Source organism: Moschus berezovskii, chromosome 19 (assembly GCF_049115385.1).
Source record: "Moschus berezovskii isolate FMDL1 chromosome 19, NW_MosBer_1.0, whole genome shotgun sequence".
In the NCBI taxonomy this organism is placed as follows: domain Eukaryota; kingdom Metazoa; phylum Chordata; class Mammalia; order Artiodactyla; family Moschidae; genus Moschus; species Moschus berezovskii.
In genome coordinates this window covers 67756306-67772224 of record NC_142478.1, presented here as the reverse complement: position 1 = coordinate 67772224, position 15919 = coordinate 67756306, and positions in this window count along the sequence as shown.

The window sequence follows — 15919 nt, the reverse complement described above, 5'->3', positions numbered from 1 at the left end:
TTGGATCCTGCGTCTCCTTACCCACTCTGTGGCCTCTGCCATTTTTAAACCATTTATCTGGCTGCGCTGGGTCTTAGTTGCAGCATGCGGGATCTCGTTCCCTGACCGGGGATCAAACTCGGGCCTCCTGCACTGGGAGTGAGACGTCTTAGCCACTGGACAACCAGGAAGTCCCGACCTCAAACATTTTAAGAAACCTTCTTAAGCCTCAGTTTCCCCATCTGTAAAATGAGAATAAGAAAGAGAAGTCCCTCCCTCTTAGGGTGGTTTAGCGCCTCTCCGCTACACTGGAATCGTTTGGGGGTCTTACTGAGACGAAGCTTCTGATTCAGGAAACCCAGGGCTCTGTTTCTCATGTGGTAAAGTTAGAGCCTGACAAACGAACCATGCCACATATAACAACACTGAGCAAAATACAGAAAGGGATTACCTTAGGTCTCTAGAGAGTCGGGTGATGAGGAACAGGTAGATATAGGTGGGAATTTCAAATTTTAGAGGAAGGGACTAGAATAGAATTCTGGTCTGAGGGTCCAGACTCAGGCACAGCTGTGGCTCAGCATAGGACAGCTGGAACACTTAGGAAATCTTGCCAAACTTTTGGCAACCACAGTCATAACAAGGGGTAATCCTAGTAAAGAGAGAACAGAGAAGGGGTACCCAAAAATTCTGGCTTGGGCATAGGCTTAGTCCAAATCTCTGGCTGACCCCTAGGCAACGCACGCCTAATGCTTACAGCTTGGTGGTGCAGGTGGTGGTTTAGTTGCTAAGTTGTGTCCAACTCTGTGGTTATGTCTGACTCTTTGCAACCCCATGGACTGTAGCCTACCAGACTCTTTTGTCCATCGGGATTCTCCAGGAAGGATACTGGAGAGGGTTGCCACTACCTCATCCAGGGGATCTTCCCAACCCAGGAATCAAAGCCATGTCTCCTGCACCGCAGGTGAATTCTTTTCTGACTGAGCCGCTGGGGAAGCCCCACACTTACAGCTTATTAAATGTTAAAGACTACAACTAAGATTTCAGCTGCCGCTCATGTAGGTAAGACAGGGTTTGTTTTCTTTACAGCAAACCATAATTACCCACTAAAACAAAGAGATCAACACTCTTTGGAGGAATATATCAATAACATAACCCATAATCTTCCATTAAAATAAAAATTCACAACATCCAGGATAAACTTCAAAATTACTCAACATGTAGAGAACCAGGGAAATGTGACCCATTTTTAAGGAGAAAGGCAATCAATAGAAGCCAACCCTGAGATGATGCACCTATGAGATAAGGATTTAAAACTGCCGTAACACTATCTGATTATGTTTTGTTTTTAAATATGCTTTTAATGAATGAAAAGACAGGGAATCTCAACAGAGAAATAGAAAATACAAAGAGGAACCAAATGAAATTCAGAGCTGGAATACACAAAGGAAGGGGATTTGAAGATAGATCTATAGAAATGAACCATTCTTGAGGAGGGAGAAAGATGGAGAAATAAAAAGAGATCCTCGGTGGGGTTGTGGGGGGGGCTCCAATGAACAGAAACCAGAAGGTCTAAAATAAGGGTAGTCAGAGTCCCAGAAGAAAAGAGAGAGAAAAAAGTGTATTTGAAGAATCAGTGCCCCCGAACTTTCCCAATTGGTGATGATTCAGTAGAGCCATAGGAAGGGCTGAGATTCTGTCATTCTAACAAGCTCCTAGCTAATACTGAGGAACCACACCTTGAGTGTGTAGGGTCTGGACCAGCACTGTCCAGGAGAATGCCCTGCAGTGGCAAGAACGTCTTGTATCTTCACTGTCCAGTATGGCAGCCCCTAGCCACACGAGGCTACTGAAAACCTGCAAGGTGGCTGGTGTCACTGCAGAACTTAATTTTAGTCTGAGTTAATATAAACCTAAATGTCAAAAGCCATGTGTGGCTAGTGGCTGCCATATTGAATGGTGCGGGTCTAGAGGATTCAACGGGATGGTACTTATAAAGAATTACATAACACCCAGCACAGAATGGCTCTCCGTATGAACTAACCATCATCATCAACCTCATAGTCCTCAAGATCCATCTGTGGGAATACATCCAATGCTTTCTAACAACTACAAACGGAGTATATAGCCTTTAAAAAGTGACTTGATATGTTATAGACCCACAACTTATATAATATTGTACCTCAACTGTGCTTCAGTTTTTAAAAATCCATCTGTTTCAGCCCCTTGCTCAACATCATCCCTGTTTTTCCCCCAGTGGCAGGGGTCAAGGCCCTCATGTCCCCCGGCTTCTCCCACCACCTAATCATTATTGACATCCTTTCTCAGCTTCTTCCACTCTTTCCATCCGCTGAGGGTTTTGCTTCTCTGTCACTCCGACTCCCCTTAATTCCCCTGTAAGTCAAATGATGCGAGTACCCTTTGGAGAAGGCTGGGAGCCCTCCCGATGTTCTTCTCGAACCTGAAAGGGCCCTTCAGCCCTTTTACTGAAATGGCGTGGGGTTTCTGTTCTTCGCTTAAAAGAGAGACTGGCGAAGGCATGACAGCCCTTGGGCTTTGGGGAGCACTTCTGTGCCGTCCCCGCTATGCTCTTGTGAGGTCTCATACACACTCAGCCTGCACACTCGTAAGGATCAAGCCTGCCTGTGAATATCCATTAACTTAATGCAGAGGAGAGACCATCACGGCAATCAAGCCATTTCTGTACAACCGCGCGAGTGGCGGCCACTGGGAATGTCTCTAACTGGCACGTTTCTCCTCCAGCTGGAAAGAGACGAGAAGGAAGGAGGCCTGTGCAGTGGCCAACTTCCACTTTTCCCAGAGTGGGAATAGGGGATTATCTGGAGGTTACTGCCCGATTCCCAGGAGCTAAAAGCAGAGGAGGACCGGCCAGCACCCTGGAGCGGGCTGCACAAGACTCTGTCCTGCACAAGCTGTGTGTCCCTAGGCAAGTTCCTTAACCTCTCTGAGTCTTGATTTCTTTATATGGGAAGTGGAGGGAATAATAGTGCCTATATTATAGCCTATCATAAAGAGCTACTTTGAGGCTTTCAGTGTGAAGAAATGCCAGACAGTAAGAATAACGATAACAGCAGCACTAACGTTTATGGTGGGCTTATTCTACAGCAGGCACCGTGCCACGTGCTTTCCACACTCGTTCATTTACTCCTAACACCCTGAGGGAGGTTCTATTACTAATCCTACTTTATAGATGAAGAGCTGCATCTCAGAGAGGTTAAGACGCTTGCCCAAAGACACACAGCTGGAGAGAGAAAGATCTGGGATTTGAACCCAGGGATATCTGGCTCTACATGCTTCAACCCTGGGAAATATTTCCAAAAGCCCAGGACAAGGCTAGGATGTGCCCATTCCTAGGGGAGAGAGACCCAGTAACTAAAGTACTAGCCCATACCCTGTCAGGACTTCTCGTTTTCTAGCTTCACGTTATAATCACGTGAGAAGACTTTTAAACGTGCCAGTGCCCAAAGATGACCACAGACCAACTAAATCAGAATCTCTGGGAGGTGGGGCCCCAGGTCTCAGGATCTTAAGCTCCCCCAGCATATTTCCAATCTGCGGCCCGGGAAGAGAGTCACTGACCTAGAGCAGGGGTCCCCACTCCCCAGGGTCATGGACCGGAACCAGCGGCCTGTTAGGGACCGGACCAGAGAGCAGGACATGAGCACCAGGCAAGTGAGCGAAGCTGCGTCTGTGTTTAGAGCTGCTGCCCACACTTCCGGTGTCACTGTCTCCCGTCGCTTCTCCCCAGATGGGACCAGCTAGTTGCAGGAAAGCAAGCTCAGGGCTCCCCATGATTCTGCATTATGGTGAGTTGTAAAATCGTTTCATTATATGTCACAATGTAATAATAATAGAAAATGCACAATGCACTTGAGTCATCCCCATGCCCCCGCTGCCCCCCGATCTGTGGGAAAACTGTCTTCCACAAAACCAGGTCTGGTGCCAAAAAGGTTGGGGACTGCTGGCTTAGAGCCTGAGCTCTGAGTGCTCAGGGGGAAGGTGCAGTTGACAGAAACAAAAGACTCAACACGGGAGAAGTGGGGTGTGGCCAAGAAGTCTGTCGCCACACTCCCCTCAGCTCTTTAGCAACATTGCCATATGATCCCAAGGTCTCTTTATTCTCCACACATAATGAACCCTGATGGGGGTTAAGATGGTACTCAGTGATGGAGGGAACATGGGAGGAGAATTTCCGTGGGTGTGTAATTACAACCCCTACACGTCCAATGTTAATAATCCTTCTCCTGCATCTCATCGAGAGGTTTGGTAAACAAAACAAAACAGGAAGGTCCAGGTGACAGGCACAGCTGTGTTTCCCAGGACAGCATCCAGGCAGAAGTCGAAAAACCAACACTCCTTCATGGAGTGGGGTTCAGTGAAGGGTTTTAAGCGGCAAGAGTGAGGTCACTCTAATATGGCCATTCTACAGATGGGGAGAAGCAACCATCACTGTCCCAGCTCCTAAAATAGCTGCCCTGGACCCCACGGCACCCTGTCCATCCCCAGGATAACCTCTGCAGTTGGCCTCTGCTGAGTTTTGCCTGGCTGTTTTCCTTTCCTCTTCATCTGCTACTAGTACCTTCAATTTTATACGGGGACCTCTTCCCACCCACACACCCACCCACCCACACTGAACGCTGTTCTTTGGGAGCTGCCGGTCAAAATGTCCCATCCTCTCTTGGCTGGGAAGCAGGCATGTGACCCAGCCTGGACCACTGTCTCCTAGGACTCTGGCTCTTAAGCACAGTGAACAGAGTGGAACTAGGTGGAGCTGATGCATCGTTACCACCAAAACCTGAAGCCCATTGGTTTGTACTGCTGCCTGGAGCCCCAGCGTGTCAAAATCCTCTTCATTCATGGAATCCGTTGTTTGGTTATTCTTTGGTTCTATGAGTTCTTCCATCATTTGTTTTGGTCCAGGTTAGCTCAGTGATATAGTGTCTGATGTTTTTTGTAGGTGAAGGCCTGGAAACAGAGCCCTGAAGTAGCCAAAGTGGCTTTGCGCCCATTGTTACAGGTCTTTAAACTCATGGAATATTAGAATTAGAGGGGATTTGGTTGACCAGTTCCCTCCCTCCTGGGTAAATCCTATAACCCACACCAAGATGTTGTCCAGCCTTCTAGTGGGAAGTCCTCTGCCTCCCAGAGAATCTGCCTTCATGGGTTTTGACCAGCTCTGCCACTTCCTAGCTGTGTGATCTTTGGGGAAACCACTTAACCCCTCTGAGCCTCCATTTGTGTGTGTTATACTGTGGTGTGCTATGAATGAGATGATGTCTGTGAAATACGTCATATGCAGTAAATGCACAGCTAAAGGCAGTTACCATCACTTGTGGTTCAGCCGCTCAGTCATGTCCAACTCTTTGTGACCCCATGGACCGCAGCACGCCAGGCCTCCCTGTCCATCACCAGCTCCTGGAGCTTGCTCAAACTCACGTCCATCGAGTTAGTGATGCCATCCAACCATCTCATCCTCTGTCATCCCCTTCTCCTCCTGCCTTCAGTCTTTCCCAGCACTGGGGTCTTTTCTAATGAATCAGTTCTTCGTATCAGGTGGCCAGAGTATTGGAGCTTCAGCATCAGTCCTTCCAATGAATATTCAGGACTGATTTCTTTCAGGATTGACTGGCTCGATCTCCCAGAGTTTGCTCAGGTTTCTGTCCATCGAGTCTGTGATGCTATCTGTATATCATCACTTGTATGGAAATGAAATCGACCTGGTCCCAGAGCCGCCATTGAGAGCATAGACTCACTCCAACATCTTCGGGAAACACTTCCAGCTCTTTAAGTTACCAGGCCCAGAATGCCTGGGGAAATAACCCCATATCACACAGGAATAACTGTGGTGCAGGGCTTGAGTTTCATTGTCTCTCGCTGGCTGGTCTTCGAGCCACAACTGCAGTGTGGTCTCCAAGGATCAAAGGAAGCATTGAATCCACCAGTACAGTCAACAGGGAGGAAAATTGTTTCTTGTGGCAGGAAAGGAAAAAAAGGAAATTATTTGGTCCAGTGCTTCCAGATCCCATCTTGAACATGTCCATCACCCATCACCTCACTGGGTAATTGCACACACAGTTCCTAAGTTAAGCTCAAATTAGATGCTGTGGCCTACATTGGGGGAACAACATAATTCACTCTGCTAAATTTGGCCCCAGGATTCTGTGTTTATAAATCCAGCCCAGCGTGGGATCCAGGACAAATAAAACTCTATTCCCTGGACAGGTTCAGATGAGGCATCCATTCTTATTACCAACCCCATTAAAATTCCCCAGAATCCCAAGACTTGTAAAGGGGTGGTGATCCATGTTGGAGTTGTCAAACTCAGATACCTGCAGAGGCTGGGCAAGTAATACCAGTAAGTGAAGAGGCAGGGTGGGCCCTGTGTGAATTGAAGGGCACACACTCAGTATCAAGGAGGGAGCCACTACTCCGCCAGTAGTTGCCAATTGGGAGTATAAGCCCAGAGTTGCCAACCCCAGCTCTGTGTCTTAGCAGCTGTGTGACCTCAGTCAAGTCACTTAACCTCCTTGTGACTCAATGTTATCATCCACAAAATGCCTCCCTGTTAGGGTGACTGTGAAAATTAAGCGTTACACTGAAGTCCTTAGAACACTGCCCGTCCCCTAGGAAGAACGCAGTAATGTTGACTGTTACTGGTTTCTAATATTGGTTTATTTGGCTGCGCCTGGCCTTAGTTGCAGCACACAGATCTTCAGTGTTCGTTGTATCTTGTGGGATCTTTAGTTGTGGCCTGTGGGAGCTAGTTCCCTGGGCAGGGATCAAACCCGAGCCCCCTGCATTGGGAGCATGGAGTCTAAGCCGCTGGACCACCAGGGAAGTCCCAGCTGTTATTATTAAGTCAGTAGTTTTCAACAAGGGATTCTCATAACCATTAATGTGAACAAGGGTATTCAAACTATTCTCGTTGTAGAAAGGCTCATGGTATGGAACAAGACCAGGTTGACTAAAGAATCTTTTATTTGGGCTGGAAAGCTGACAACACGATGTACATTCATGTTGGGACTTCCCTGCTGATCATCACGTTATTCAACTCATGTCTTTAATGTGTTAAAATTTGAGCAACTTATTAATGCTTATTTTCTGCAGTGGACTTAGCAAAATATTTTTAGTTAAGTAGTCTTGGGGAATAGAATAGCTGGATACTTGATGAGAGGAAATTTTGGGACTGTTGTTCTAAAACCAGAGTATAGATCTGGGTTTGACACCAAATATGCTGAGATCCTTGACTTCATCAGTTCAGTTCAGTCGCTTGACTTCATAATGATACTCAAAAGGACACTCACTGGCTACTCATGGAGGATGCAAGCGAGCCAACTCTTTACTGTGAAAAAATAGAAAAATAATGGGAAAGAAATATTTATGGTGGCTCTTCTAAAAGAACTGTATCTCAGGCTAGCCAAGTAGCAGGTGACACTGTGTAGGTATATTGCAAATAAAGTATGAACACAGAATTACAGAATTAGAGTATCACCCTTTTGGCAACACCTATCACTTTCACACATTGGAGAAGGAAACAGCAACCCACTCCAGTGTTCTTGCCTGGAGAATCCCAGGGATGGGGGAGCCTGGTGGGCTTCCGTCTATGGGGTCACACAGAGTCGGACACGACTGAAATGACTTAGCAGCAGCAGCAGCATAGAATTAATTGATTTAGGGACTGGGCACCAATAGCTACTAATATCACCCAAAAATACAAAATACTTGCTATGAAGTAGTCTTACAAAAAGAAATGAACATAAATTTAATATAGCCTCTAGATCCAACTACTGATTTACAGGAGAACACAAAGACCAGAAGAATAATTTGAAGAATTCAAGAAGATATAGCAAAATAAAGACTACAGGACACTTACAGGAAAAAGAACCCAGAGTCTTCAACAATAAATTACAAGGACAAAAAAAGTTATAGAGGAGGGAATCTATAGATTTCTTTAAGACTTGAGTGATATCAACCAAACATAATAGATGAACTTTATTTGGATCCTGTGGTAGCAAAATAATGGTCTCCGAAGATGACTGTTTCCTGATGCCCAGAACATGTGAGTATGTTACCTTACAGGGCAGTTCCTGACACACTTGGGTATGGGATCCAAAGTGTCCCAAAGCTTGTGTTCACCTGCCAGTGGACAGGGCCGGGGCCCAGCTAGTCCCAGGGCAGGGCCTGGCTCACTGTGAGCTGACTGGGTCAACACGCTTCGAGACTGTGGTTTTCTCGCATCTGGTGTCTGCCAGGTGAGTCTGGTACCCCCTGGGGGTGGGGCCGGAACCAGGGGCTTCTGGGACTGTGGGCAGAGCTGAGTCCTGGACCCTCTGGTGGGCGGGGCCACGTCCAGAGGCAGCTGTGGGGCTCAGGAAATCTCTTTTTTTTAATTGGAGGATAATGGCTTTACGATATTGGTTTCTGCCATACATCAGCATGAATCAGCCATGGTATACATATGTCCCCTCGCTCCCACCCCACCCCACCCCACCCTTCAGGCTATCACAGAGCCCCAGTTTGAGCTCCCTGGGTCATCCGGCAAATTCCAACTGGCCATCTGTTCTACGTATGGCAGTGTATGTGTTCCCACACTACTCAGTTCATCACACCCCCTCCTTCCCGCACAAGTCCTTTCTCTACATCTGTCTCTATTGCTGCCCTGCAAATAGGTTCATCAGTACCATGTTTCTAGATTCCATATATGTGCATTAATATACAGTATTTGTTTTTCTCTTTCTGACTTGCTTCACTCTGAATAAAAGGCTCTAGGTTCATCCACCTCACTAGAACTGACTCAAATGTGTTCCTTTTTATGACTGAGTAATAGTCCCCTGTATAAATGGGCCACAGCTTCTTTATCCGTTCATTTGTCGAGGATATCTGGGTTGCTTCCCTGCCCTAACTATTGTAAACAGTGCTGCGATGAACACTGCCATTCATGTGTCTTTTTTCAGTTGTGGTTTTCTCAGGGTGTATACTCAGTAGCGGGACTGTCAGGTCATATGGTAGTTTTAGTCCTAGTTTTTTAAGGAATCTCCATATTGTTAGCCGCAGTGACTACATCAGTTAACATTCCCACCAACAGTGCAGGAGGGCTCCCTTTTCTCCACACCCTCTCCAGCATTTATTGCTTGTAGATTCTTTTGATGATGGCCATTCTGACCAGTGTGAAGTGATACCTCATTGTAGTTTTGATTTGCATTTCTCTAATAATGCAAGATGATGAGCATCTTTTCATGTGTTTATTAGCCATCTGTATGTCTTTGGAGAAACGTCTGTTTAGGTCTTCTGCCCACTTTTTGATTAGGTTGTTGGTTTTTCTGGTATTGAGTTGCTTGCATATTTGGAGATTAATCCTTTGTCAGTTGTTTCCTTTGCTATTATTTTCTCGCATTCTGAGGATTGTCTTTTCACCTTGTTCATAGTTTCCTTTGCTGTGCAAAAGCTTTTAATTAGGTCCCACTTGTTTACTCAGGAAGTCTTAAGGCAGCCTGAGCTGCTGGGTGGGGCTGTGTCACAGCTCAGTTGCTTGGCCTGAGCTGTCCCAGCACCAATACCTACAGGCTCTCTGGTGGGGCCAGTTCGTGGTGCTAATGAGCTGGAGGAAGGATTCCAGGGTGTCCACCAGCATCCGCATCCTTGTGGTAGGAGCTCCCAAGAATCGCTGCCACCAGTGTATGCATCCCCGGCGGGGGGGTGGAGCCGCAGCTGCCCTCCCCTGCCCTCTCCAGGAGACTCTCCCAGACCAGCAGGTCAGTCTGGCCCAGACTCCTGTCAAGTTACTCTTCTGCCCTGTGTCCCGGTTCATGTAAGACTTTGTGTGCACCCTTAAAGGATGAAGCCTCTATTTTCTCCAGCCTCCTGGGACCCCTGAAGCCCCCCACTGGCCTTCAAAGTCAAATGCTCTGGGGGCTCATCTTCCCGGCTCAGGACCCCTGGAGCTCAATGTGGGGTTCAGACCCCTCACTCCTGCAGGAGAGCCTCTGCAATGTAATTATCCTCCAGGTTGTGGGCACCCCGCTAGGGATGTGGAGCTTGGCTGCATCGTGAGTCCGCCCCTCTTTTGTCATTGTGGCTCCTGCTGTATGTCGTTAGTTCTAGAATTTCTTCTCTATTAGGCTCAGCCTTTTTCATCAATGGTTTTGCAGACAGCTGTGATTTCAGTGTGACCGTGAGAATTGGTGGCCAACTGAGCCAGTTCCCCCTTGATGTCACACGGCCAGACACTCAGTGTTTAGCAGAGCCCGCCAGCAAGGTGGGCGTGGCTTTTTAGACAGTTTTCAGGTCTGTACTTTAGATGCTGTATAGTTCAATGCCTTAGATGGTATATTCATTTGGCAGGGCTGCTGCAACAAAGTTCCTCAAACCAGGGAGCTAAAAACTTCAAAAATGAAAGGAAGTTTCATTTCCAAATTTCCTCCTAGTTTGCATGCTAGGAGTCCAAAATCAAGGTGTCAGCAAAGTTGGTTCCTTCTGGATGCTCTAAGGTGGGGGTCCCCACCGTTTGGGATTTAATGCCTGGTGATCTGAGGTGGAGCTGGTATGATAACAGAAATAAAGTGTACAGCAAATGTAATGTACTTAAATCATCCAGCAACCATCCCACCCACCCTCATCTTGGTCTGTGGAAAGTGTCTTCCATGAAACTGGTCCCTGATGCCAAAAAGTCTGGGGACCAATGGTCTAAGGGACAAACAGACCCTCACCTCCCTCCTAGCTGGTGGTCGCTGGCAATCCTTGACCTTCCTCGGCTTTCTAAGAAGTATCGCTCCAGCCTCTGCCTCTGTCTTCATGTTCTATTCTCTCCCAGTGAAATTGCCTCCAAATATCCCTTTCCTGATAAGAACATGAGTCATTGGATTGAAGGTGCACCCTAGTCCAATAAAACCTCATTTTAACTTCATCACATCTGCAAAATTCCAGTTTCCAAATAAAGTCTCATTCATGGGTACCAAGGGTTAGGACACAATTCAGTCCACTACAAACGGCAAGGTCTTCCTCCAAACCCCAGCCTCCTTCTCTACCAAAGATCCCTCTGCTGCTGCTGCTGCTGCTAAGTCCCTTCAGTCGTGTCTGACTCTGTGTGACCCCATAGACGGCAGCCCACCAGGCTCCCCCGTCCCTGGGATTCTCCAGGCAAGAATACTGGAGTGGGTTGCCATGTCCTTCTCCAAAGCAGGAAAGTGAAAAGTGAAAGTGAAGTCGCTCAGTCGTGTCCGACTCTTAGCGACCCCATGGACTGCAGCCCACCAGGCTCCTCTACCCGTGGGATTTTCCAGGCAAGAGTACTGGAGTGGCTGCTATTGCCTTCTCTGAAGATCCCTCTAGGTCAATGTTATCTACCAAGTCATATGACTCAAATAGCAGGGCTTCTCGGACAGCAGCTTAGACTCACTCTAGAGCCCTTTATTGCTGCTGGGCTCTATGAGAAACCTAGCAGCCTTTCATGTCATGCAATAAGTATGCCAGAGAGTTATTTTCAACTGTAAAATGATCTCTCTTCAAAACCCAAAGGAGCTCAAGAAGCATTGTGCTTCTTTTTTAAGTGTTGTTATTCAGTTGCTCAGTCGTATCTGACTCTTTGCGACCCTATGGACTGCAGCGTTCCAGGCTTCCCTGTCCTCCACTATCTCCCGGAGTTTGCTCAAACTCATGTCCGTCGAGTCGGTGATGCCATCCGACCATCTCATCCTCTGTCGTCTCTTTCTCTTCGTGCCCTCAATCTTTCCCAGCATCAGGGTCTTTTCCAATGAGTTGGCTCTTCACATCAGGTAGCAAAAATATTGGAGCTTCAGCTTCAGCATCAGTCCTTCCAATGAATATTCAGGACTGACTTCCTTTAGGATTGACTGGTTTGATCGCCTTGCAGTTCAAGGGACTCTCAAGAGAGAGTGTTACAAGGTGCAAAATACAGTAACTTGTCTTCAGCATAAGAGGGGATGTACTGATGTGCTTCAGATCACTGGGCCCCAAAAAACTTCACTGATATGGCAAGCTCCTGAATCACAATAGGTTTTCACTCCCACCTTCTGTAGCGAATTTGTCTTCGCAAGGCATCCAGGGTACTTAGCACTTTTTGTTCAGTCAGTCAGTTCAGTCGCTCAGTTGTGTCTGACTCTTTGCGACCCCACGAATCACAGCACGCCAGGCCTCCCTGTCCATCACCAACTCCCGGAGTTCACTCAAACTCATGTCCATCGAGTCAGTGATGCCATCCAGCCATCTCATTCTCTGTCGTCCCCTTCTCCCGCTCCCAATCCCTCCCAGCATCAGAGTCTTTTCCAGTGAGTCAACTCTTCGCATGAGGTGGCCAAAGTATTGGAGTTTCAGCTTTAGCATCATTCCTTCCAATGAACACCCAGGATTGATCTCCTTTAGAATAGACTGGTTGGATCTCCTTGCAATCCAAGGGACTCTCAAGAGTCTTCCCCAACACCACAGTTCAAAAGCATCAATTCTTCGGCGATCAGCTTTCTTCACAGTCCAACTCTCACATCCATACATGACCACTGGAAAAACCATAGCCTTGACTAGACGGACCTTTGTTGGCAAAGTAATGTCTCTGCTTTTTAATAAACTATCTAGGTTGGTCATAACTTTCCTTCCAAGGAGTAAGCGTCTTTTAATTTCCTGGCTGCAATCAGCATCCGCAGTGATTTTGGAGCCCAAAAATATAAAGTCTGACACTGTTTCCACTGTTTTCCCATCTATTTCCCATGAAGTGATGGGACCAGATACCATGATCTTTGTTTTCTGAATGTTGAGCTTCAAGCCAAACTTTTCACTCTCCTCTTTCACTTTCCTCAAGAGGCTTTTTAGTTCTTCTTCACTTTCTGCCATAAGGGTGGTGTCATTTGCATATCTGAGGTTATTGATATTTCTCCCAGCAATCTTGATTCCAGCTTGTGCTTCTTCCAGCCCAGCGTTCCTCATGATGTACTCTGCATATAAGTTAAATAAGCAGGGGGACAATATACAACCTTGACGTACTCCTTTTCCTATTTGGAACCAGTCTGTTGTTCCATGTCCAGTTCTGACTGTTGCTTCCTGACCTGCATACAGGTTTCTCAAGAGGCAGGTCAGGTGGTCTGGTATTCCCATCTCTTTCAGAATTTTCCACAGTTTATTGTGATCCACACAGTCAAAGGCTTTGGCATAGTCAATGAAGCAGAAATAGATGCTCTTCTGGAACTCTCTTGCTTTCTCCATGATCCAGCGGATGTTGGCAATTTGATCTCTGGTGCCTCTGCCTTTTCTAAAACCTGCTTGAACATCTGGGAGTTCATGGTTCACATATTGCTGAAGAGAATTGGAGAATTTTGAGCATGACTTTACTAGCGTGTGAGATGAGTGCAATTGTGCGGTAGTTTAAGCATTCTTTGGCATTGCCTTTCTTTGGGATTGGAATGAAGACTGACCTTTTCCAGTCAGTCAGATGAACATAAAGTCATCGATGTAGCAGACCTATATGATATTCTGCAGAATTTCTAGGGAGTCCAGATCCCTTTGGACTATGTTCAGGAGAGAATTGGAAATTGACATAACCCTGGGGAAAGACCTTGAATGTATCTCTTATCTGTCCCGTGCAAATGAAAACTGCTTCCAATTCTCATTCTTGACAGTTATTGAAAAGCATGCATTCAGGGGCCAAACGTCTTCAGAGAAGAGACCAGACAGTCTTTTCTAGCAAAGAATCTGCAACTAGAATGTGATGTGGTCAGAGCTACAACTGATGATATTTGAGGTCACCCTCTATCACCTACCATGATCTGCCTGGTTTCTCCAGGAGCTAGACTGATTAATTAGAACAGAAATGTGATTCCAACATCCAGGCATTGTATAAATCCTTGTGTGGGAGATACTCATCTCCATCTTCCCCCTAGAATATTGTTTTGTTTTTTTTTTCTTCTTTGCTCTCTTGGCTTGGAGGAAGTAGTTTCAGGGGTTTCCACTTGGCCTTTCCTAGTACAGTGACTTACTTCACAGGTCAAAGGACCAATGTGAACGTGAGGGTTATGTCCACAATTAATTGCATCCATTCAGACTGTACATTCAAAAACGGGGATGACCAACGGCTGGTCTGTAAAGCATCACATTGGTCCATCTCCCATACAAAGTCTAGGAGATGAAGCTGGGATAAGCATAACTCATCGAGCTTCTCACATGCTGCAATATTTTTATATATACAAATTGAAGGTTTGGAGCAACCCTACTGGAGAAGGCAATGGCACCCCACTCCAGTACTCTTGCCTGGAAAATCCCATGGACAGAGGAGCCTGGTAGGCTGCAGTCCATGGGGTCGCTAAGAGTCGGACACGACTGAGCGATTTCACTTTCACTTTTCACTTTCATGCATTGGAGAAGGAAATGGCAACCCACTCCAGTGTTCTTGCCTGGAGAACCCCAGGGACGGGGGAGCCTGGTGGGCTGCCGCCTATGGGGTCTCACAAGGTCGGACACGACTACATCAGGCAAGTCTGTCGGTACCATTTGCTCACTGCCGGTCTGTGCCACGTGGTGGTCACACTGGCAAGAGTTCAGACTTTTTCATTGTTACTGTATTTGTTACGTTGATCTGTGATCAGTGGTCCTTGATAATGACTATTTCAAAAAGATTATGACTTACTGAAGGCTCAGGTGATGGTTAGCATTTTTTAGCCATAAAGTATTATTTTAAGACATACATATATATTTTTAAGACACAGTGCTATTGTACACATAGCCTACAGTATACTGTCAACATCACTTTTATATGCACTGGAAATTTAAAAATTCACGTGATTTTCTGTATTGTGATACTCATTTTACTGCAGTGGTCTGAAAGTGAACTCTCAATATCGCCAAGGTAGGCAAACACTCTCAGTCAGGAACCACTCTAGTGCTTTGGGTCTGTGGGTATCAGTTTCAGCTCATACGCTATAGCCTGTATTGATTTTCTCACTGCCAGCACGCCTTGCCGCAGACTTGCTGGCTTAGAATAGTACATACTGGTATCATGGTGTTGAAGTAAACGGTTGCCAGGTTCAGTCCCACACTATTTGTCGTGTTCCCACTGTGTACCAGCTACTCTGCTGCGTGCCAGGGGTGTGTTGAGGAGTAATATGGGCACAGCCCCTGACCTCAGAGTGCTTACGATCTAGTGCGGTGATAGTCCATAAGTAAGCAAGTATAGACTAAATAAAAAAGGTGGGGGGAGAGGGAGTAACATCTACTTATTATCTCACAGTTCTGTAGGTCAGAGTTCCGAGTGGAGCATGGCTCCATGAGTCCTCATCTCAGACTCTTCTAATGCCAAAATCCAGGTGTTGGCTAGGCTGCGTTTCTTTCCAGAGATTCTCAAGATGAATCTGCTTCCAAGCCTATTCAGGTTGTTGGTCAAACTCATTGCCTTATGGGTGTAGGACCGAGGCCCCACTCCCTTACTGGAAGCCGGTCTTTACTCGTAGAGACTGCCCACATTTTCTCTTGTGCTCTCAAGTGGCCTCCCTCTGGCATTGGTGGGTTGAGTCTCTCTCTTGCTCTGAATCTCTCTGCCTTCTCTCCTGTCTCCAGCTGGAGAAGATTCTCCACTCTCGAGGGCTCAAGTGATGAGTTTAGACCCACTTGATTAATCCAGGATTATCTCCCTTTCTTAACACATTATTGACTGGGGGGCTTCGGCAGACATTAATGCCCGTGGCCAGTGATTTGTTATGTAAGTGAATTGAAAGGCTCTGGTCAATAGGTTCGGCTAACAAAAGACGTATTACTACATCTCTGGTCAATAAGCTGTTAAAAACCTGGAACCTTCATTACATCTTCAAAGTCCCTTTTTCTGTGTGATGTAACGTGTTCCCAGGATCTGGGAATTAGGGTGCAGACATTTCGGGGTGAGGGGTATTATTCTGCCTACCTCACCCCAGTATGCAGATACCTGAATGAA